General features: G+C 41.9%; 1 pseudogene; it reads right to left on the bottom strand.

Moving 5' to 3' along the window:
* Positions 1-333: 333 nt before the first annotated feature.
* On the bottom strand, positions 334-752 carry LOC103287882 (40S ribosomal protein S25-like; annotated as a pseudogene).
* Positions 753-8,184: the final 7,432 nt, after the last annotated feature.

The following is an 8,184-nucleotide window of genomic DNA, read 5'->3' on the forward strand; positions in this document are numbered from 1 at the left end:
CCACTTATAATCAGTTTCCTAATCTCTATAGTGAGGGTGATAATGTACATCTATGATTCTAGGTTAGGTTGGGTTACATAGAACAGAAAATACAAAAGATCAGTAGCTTAAGACAGATGGAACTTCATTTCCCTCGGTGTAAAAGATACCATTAGAATGACTTAGGCTCCTGTCTTCTTCTAACATCCTCATGCCTGGCCCAGGATGGCTGCTGGAGCTGTTGCCTCTGCTTTTCAGACAAGAAAGGAGGAAATGGGGGAAGGGCAAAAACAGTGGTTACTTCCTTTTTCTCTCTCTTTTTTTTTTTTTTGATTTAATGAAGTCTTATTTTTTTAAATGCACAAACGGTGAGACCTCTTGTTCATGCATCTTCTCCAGCAGCTGGGGCTTCCCTACCTTTGGTGTTTCTGGTGTAAATCACTTGAGTTCTGTGCCTTGAGCCTGGTTTAGGAAGTCCTTTACTGAGGAGCTCCTGAAGGCCTTTCCTGGCCAAGGAGCCGTGAATCTTCAGTCTCTTAGAGACCACAGCTGGGGTTCTAAGCTTGTAGTTGGGAACTTCCTTACCGAGCTTGTCATACGTGGCTTTGTCAGACAAGACCAGGTTATTGAGCTTGCCCCGAACTTTGCCTTTGGACCACTTCCTCTTTTTTCCTTGCCCCCCCCCCCCCCCGACTTGTTCACGGGGTCTTTGTCTTTCTTGGCTGACTTTCCAGCATCTTTCTTCTTCTTGTCGTCCTTGGGCGGCATTGCAGGACTCGGAGAGCAGGGATATGCTGCTGCCTCGCCAAAGATGTCGGCCTGAGAGTGATAACTTCCTTTAAGAAATTATCTCTGGAGTCCCAAACCACTCTTAGAATTGTTAGGAATTATTCCCATGGCCTAGTTACAAAGGAAGCTGAGAAATGTTTTTTTAGCTGGCAATACTGTCACTAGGGGTAAGATTAGGGTTCCATTGCGGAGGACAAAAGGGAGAATAGATATTGGGTGAGTAAGAAGTAGTTGTTTTGTTTTGTTTTTTCCTCTGCACTCTCTCATAGGCTTAATGTAAAAATTAAATTAAAAATGCACATAGAACATGTGGCATAGTGTCTGACATGCGTTAATTGCTCAGTAGATGTTATCTTCACACAAATCAAAACAACCCCTTTCGGAAGCATTGTGTAAGGACAATTAGCTCTAGCCTACACTTGGATGAACTGTTTTTTCTCCCTCATTGCTGCAGTATAGCTGGGAGTCTATGACACCTTGCATATGACTAACAGCACAAGGTCAAATAAATAAGTCTCCTTCGCACTATATTGGTATAATATACCCCACATCTAATTGCCCTTTGTTGACCCGAAAAGTAATTAATCTTTGTTAGAAAGACATGCTAATTGTACCTGATCAACCTGACAAAATAAGCAAATCATAAAGGCAACCAAGTAGAAATCAAACAGAAAGAAAATGAAAAATGTTTTGTTTTGTGTGTTTTTTTTTGGTCATAAAGCCACCATATTTATTCACAATGTGAAGTAAACAGTCATTTATTGACTCACGTCCCTTTATTTACATCTTATCTCAGGCTATTTGCTTTAAGAGTTTAGCACCCGTTAGTAAGGAGAGAAAGCTGAACACATCCACCTCATATGCTGGCATCAACATCATCATCATCATCATCATCATCATCACCATTATCTTCCCTGTGGTCATGATTACCCCGTGCAGGGACATTTTCGCTAACCTACAACTAGCTTAGCCAGAGATGGTAAACAAAGGGAACACAGGCAGACTTCCCCTTGGCCTGCCTGACTGGGGGTAAATCTAGCTGGAGCGTTAACTAAGCACTAACAGATAAGGTTATCATCAGCTGGGGAAGGGAGGCTGGGAGGCAAGTCCATTAAAAACACGGGAGGCTTGACTTATCGCTGCACGTGACTATGTGCTTTTAAATGTCGACAGCTTCTATAAAAATTCCATCTTCCTCACATGTGGTCAACTTGACTTACTGCAGCGAACACTGGCAAGGTTCTGACCCTTCACATTTATCTCAGTCAGAGCCAGATAACCTTGCCCTGTAGTCTAAAAATTCTCTGCCTGCCCCAGTATTCTTTTTATCTCTCTAGCAATAATGACCAAAATGAGCCGGGGCCTTGGAAACTGACATGTCGACTTGGAAAACTGTGCATTCCCACCCCTGCAACTCAAACACACTAGCCCTTTGTTTTCGGGAATTGTGAGCACAGAGCCTCCTGCCACGGGGTGAGGTGAGGACACCTGCAGGTTTTCTCAGGCTCCTGCGTGTGGCCCCAGATTTCTGCTGCAGTTTGACACTTTCAGTGGTTTGCCTTTCCAGAATGCTGTTCGCTGGAATAGTAGAATTAGCCCTCAAAAGTCCTTGTTCTACTCCTGGTTGATCTCCAAACTGTATTAACCTTGAGAAAGCCACTCAGATTTTTGGGTCTCTCCATCACCTGTAAATTAAGATGATTGATAGATTATTTTCTAAAACCCTCAAGCTGGTACATTAATGAGTATTTTCTCTTCCTATAATTCCCCATATTTTCAACCCAACCCCTCAAATTTTGCCTTCTGAAACTTCCACTGGTGGCTTGTTTTGTTGAATATCTTCTTGTATGTTCTCCTCCATCTTCACTTGGGATGCCAACCACATGAACGCTGGGCTGGTTGGTAATTCAATGTGATGAGCATCCCTGTATCCTCCATGCCCCACAAAGGCTACCCAGAGTTTCAGTAGTTCTTGGGGATACTCTGAGATTAACAAGGTGTTTTTGGCCTAAAGGTAATTGGGGCTTCTGTTATGTTACTGGCAGTTTACCAAATTATAGGAACAGAATAACTTTCCAATGTGGTCTCAGTAAATGTTCCAGAAAACACAAAGTCAACAGAAAGAAATCCAGGTGCCTGGTTTTAGAGGTAACAGTGAGGCTTGGGATTAGTCACCAGACTATCCTCTCAGGGAAAGGACAATTTGCACTCTGCTTAGTATAAAATGAGAGTTAGGCTTTTGGAGGTATTGTGCTTGTTTGGCTACCCCAAGTTCAACACCAATTTCGTTCTGTACGGCACGGTATTGGCCTGTCTGATTTGGAGTGTGTCTCCTGAATGTTGTTCCTCTGGTCTGACACAAGCTGAAAGTAAGGTGAATTTGGCCTAAAACTGGTACAGTAGATGGAACCCAAATGTTTTAAATGACCCATAAGCAGATTGGCATTAATGAACTTTGTTAATTATCACCTTAAAGCTGTATTTAAAGTGATGCTTCAGGAACACAATCCATACCAACGTGAGCAAGCCTTCAGCTTGATCAGATCCCAATATCTTTCTCTTGATGAAATTGCAACTTATTAACATTCTCAAATGAGATGGAGCTATAAATGTAAGTGGGTTTTAATACAATCATTTTTGAGGAAATGTCAAACTTCATTGCACACCTCTCCCTCTCGTCTCCGCCTTTAATGGCAGAGTTCAGTGAAGAACCGAGCCAGATTAATGAGCGAGGGACAGAGGGGATTTTGGAGCCAAGGAAAAGACCACACAGCAGATCAGTCTCTAATTTAATCATCTCAGTAGGCTATTCAGTGAGAGAAGGTTATTGAACCACCCTGATCATATTTATGTACCTGTGGAAGGAAAAATGAGGGCGAAACTAGGGCTGTGTTTATGGACATAAGGGAGACAGGAAGAGAGCAAAATTGTCAGCCTGAGAATTCTGTGGCCTGGAACGAAAAAGCATGATTGGCTAAGTAAATGCACGTAATTAAATTAAATATGAATAGCCACTGATTGAGAATTGCACCACGGACAGAATATGCTTGCTGTTAATGACCCACAATTTATTTACACCTTAAACACCGTGTTTCCTTACTGCTCTAAAGTAGTAAAATTGCCTTCTTCCTGGTGAAATTTATTGCCATTTAAACATGCCAAAAGGCCATTCTGGCAGTCATTACAATAATCTATCATTTCTGCAACTGCTGGTATCCTGTTCTGTGGTCAAATTCAATCTGAGAAGGGTCAACAGAATTTTTCCACCAAATGCTTCCCTCTTGACGATCATCAATTTACTTTTGTCAACAAAAAGGGCATTACTACGGAATGAAACAGAAGATCCCCGTAAGACCTCTGGCAAACACTGAGCTTCTCTGCACCCGGTATCTCCTCCGCCTGCAGATCTGTCTTCCTGTGTGTGCCTGTGTGCACAGTGGGGCCTGTCATGCAGAGGCAGGAGCAGGAGCCGGGCCACCTGGCGATGTCTCTCTCCAGTGACAAAAGGAAGCTTACTTGACAGTAGCTTACACTCTTTATAGTTCCTAGCTGCCAGTGGGACTGGCGTTTTCTTTGAAGGAGGAACTTTTTGGGTTATTCACATGGTTATTCTCCTCCTCTTCCTTTTTGCATCCCCTCACACCACTTTTTATTTTGTATTACATGACATTACTGTTCAACTTCTCAGGTCACACAATTCTAACCACTGCCCACAGCAGGGGATGCTGGTTATGTAATATAGGAAAGAAAACAATATATCCTGTAGCATGGAGGTAAGCATTGAGATTTTTCTCCACTCAAGAAAAATGAGAAGGAAAATTAAAGAAAAAAAGTGCAGTTAGTTGAGGCCTTCACCTGTATTTTCTCTGACAAACTGAGAACGGGTGCTGTTTCTTGTTATGGGAGCGGGGAAAGGGACATGGATAACTGGAGCTGTTTCTGTGTTGTCTGTCTTGGTTAATGTGTGAGGGCACAGCCTCCATTCCTGCTTGTCTCTCTTAAGGTCGGTTGTTGCCTTTTCTATGGATGGGAGTCAGCATCAAGGCAGAGCAAGTGGCTGCCCTCCATGGTACAATTACACAGTGGGGACCAGGTCACCCCCCAGCCATCACCTGTTCACAGACGCTGGAAGTGGGTTGTGATTTATAATCAAAGATTTCATCTTGAATGGTCAGACTGAAAACTTGAGGGTGATTTAGTGTTTATAATGTGTTGTGTGTTTTTGTGTGTGTGTGGGGGGGAGTAAAAATAAACTTTTGCTGTTGTTATTATCAGTCTTTTCTTTCTTTGATTATTTAAAGTTTACTTTCACATTTGATCACTTATCTATATTTTTGCAACAAGACTAAGCAGGGTTTTTCCTTCCTAGGAAAGTGGGTCCCCCAGTTTTATTGAGATATAGTTGACTTTTTAATTATGTACAAGGACCTCAGCAAGCAAAGTATTGCTCTTCTTTGTCTTTTGACATGTGTCTTGACATTACTTACTATTTGTTAGGTTTTAATTTGTGTATAGTTTATGTTTACTTTTGGCTTTATATATCGAGTGGGCAAATTGAAGTTAATGTAGATGTACCTATCATTTTGGTTAAGGTCTAGCTTTAAATTCAACAAAACAAAACAAAAATCATGAATATTCTGCAGATTGGATTAAGCTAAACTTAATGAGTTATTTTATTATAGTATAATATCAATTTTATAGATATTAGTGCATATTTGGCTGTTTGCATTATTTAAAATTCCAGTCTCCTGATTATTTAGAAAACCTTTTTTCTTATTACAAAAATAGATACATGTTTATTGTAGAAAAAAATAGAAAATATAAAGAAGAAAATCATTATTATATTGTTAAAATTAATAATAATTCCACAACATAGAGACAATCACTGTTAATATCTGGGATACTTTTCTACCTACCTAACTACCTACATATATATACTTACAAAAAAGAAAAATGTATGTATATACTGTGAGTTTTATTTATTAGAGTGCTGTTCATAATAGTAACTACCTATAGACAACTTGAATATTCATCAAAATAAATTGTGGCTAGTTCATACAATAGAATAGTATATAGCAGTCAAAACCAATGACCTGAAGCTGGCCACAAAAAATAGATGAATCTTGCCCTAGCTGGTTTGGATCAGTGGATAAAGCATCAGCCTGTGGACTGAAGGGTCCTGGGTTCAATTCTGGTGAAGAGCACATGCCTGGGTTGAGAGCTCAATCTCCAGTAGGGGGCATGCAGGAGGCAGCTGATCAATGATTCTCTCTCATTGATGTTTCTAACTCTCCCTCTCCTTTCTTCTCTGAAGTATATATATACTAGAGGCAGGCTCATGAAACTCATGCATGGGTACGGTCCCTAGGCCTGGTCTGCGATCACCCGGCTGCCTGCAGCTCCCCCCCCCCCCCCCGCCCCGCCACCCACATTCGGTTCCTGGTTCGCCATTAGGTGATAAGAGCCTGACGGCAGGGGAAGGGACTGAGAGGTCAGCTGTTCCAGCTCACTCACCGGCCCTGTCCCTGCTGTGGGTCGCACTCTGTGTGTGGAGTGACTGGCGGGGTGGGGGCCTTGGCCTGGTGCCACTGTGTCCCCCACCACCCACCTCCGGTTCCCCATTCACCATTGGGTGATCAGAGCCTGCTGGCGGGGGAAAGGGACCGAGAGGTGGTTGATGCGCCTCATAGTGACTGGTCGAGTGGTCGTTCTGGTTGTTCTGCCGTTAGGGTCAATTTGTATATTATCCTTTTATTATATTGGATAGAGGCCCAGTGCACAGGTGGGGGCCGTCCATCCTGCCCTGATGGGGGCCCCCGATTGAGGTGGGGCCTGCCGGGGCGAGGGGCTGCAGTCGTTCTGGTCTCTGGTCGTTCCACTGTTTCAGTTGCTGGGCTTTTATTATATAGGATATATAAAGATGAATCTTAGCATTATAATTTGGAGCAAAATATATATCTCCAAAGATTATATACAGCATGATACACTTTTTATCATTAAGTCAAAAATAACAAAATCCAGCATATTTGTACCTATGCTTTAGAAATACAGATAAATGTAACAGAACTTGGAGGGTTTACTGCAAAGGTAGAAATGACAATGGAGTAGCTGCCTGCTGTCCAGATTTGAGGGAAAAACCTGGAGATGCTAATATTCCATAAATGACTTACAACCAGTTTCTCTCTTTTCCGTAACAATTCTCATCTCTGCTTCAAGGCTCTTGGTATCTCAGTCTTGGCACTATTGACGTTCTTGACAATTCTTTGTTTTGGGGAGCTGTCCTGTGCACTGTAGGGTGTTTAGCAGCAGCCGCCCTGGCCACCACCACTAGATTCTGTAGTACTTTTCTCCCCAGTTTTCATAATCAAACATGTCTATAGACATTGCCCAATTTTCCCTACTGTGCAAAAATGCCCTTGGTTGAGAATCACTTTGTTAGGAGAATAGTTATTGATTGTTATTGGCTTAAGAACATAAATGGTAAAGTGGGTTCTCTGTTATTGAAATTGCTCTGTTTTTAAAATGTAGCTAATCATCACTTAGGATTATCCATACTGTAAACACACAAAATGTAGTTCTCCACTTTGTTGATTTTGGTATTAGTAGAGACCACTGAAATAACATAGCACAGCCCACTGAAATGACTTGATACAGAAATGGGTTTTGCTATTTTATTGAGAAGTCCTTTTTAAAATCTACTGACATATTTTTGTTGGCTCCTATGGAGCCCCATGCTACAACATCATTGGTTCTCGAGGCAGTATGGAAACTTCTGGTAGGGAGTCCATCCTGCTGGGTGACCTCAAGAAAGCCACTGTGTTTCATCAAACCCATATGAAAGAAAAAAAGAGCAGTCATAACAATTAAACTGGCTAGCCTAGAGGGCCTTCTGAGGAAAGTCTGTGTGAGGACAAACTTGTAGTATTTATTGTGATTATCAGCCCCTCAGGGGCCTTTTGAAGAATTCTGTCTGATTTATCAGGCAGCTGTACCATGGATATGCATGAAGTGAGAAGGAAAGGATTAGGGGTGTGTGGGAGGGGAGCGGGGAGTGTGACCAGGTTGATGGCAGTGCTCCAAGGGTGACCTCACATTTACCCCCAGATGTTCAGATCATTTCAAAATATCATCACAATCTTGGTGTGATGCCATTTTCAGTTCTTGCTAAACTTTGGTAAGCATGGAAGACTTCAGAATTTTAATGCTCACTTTAGCCTGTGAAAGACATAGTAATGTTCAAAAGTAGCCTGACCTTTTCATTATTCATTGCTGATTGGTTGACTGACCATTTCTATTCCCTACTCCAACTGCTTCAGTGACTTTCTTGTCTCCTTCCCTTCTTAGCACCAGGTACATCATTCTACCAGTGCCCTGACCTTTTCCAGTATATTTCTTTGCCAAGATCTTGTTTATCTT

This window comes from Eptesicus fuscus, chromosome 2, assembly GCF_027574615.1.
Source record: "Eptesicus fuscus isolate TK198812 chromosome 2, DD_ASM_mEF_20220401, whole genome shotgun sequence".
Lineage (NCBI taxonomy): Eukaryota > Metazoa > Chordata > Mammalia > Chiroptera > Vespertilionidae > Eptesicus > Eptesicus fuscus.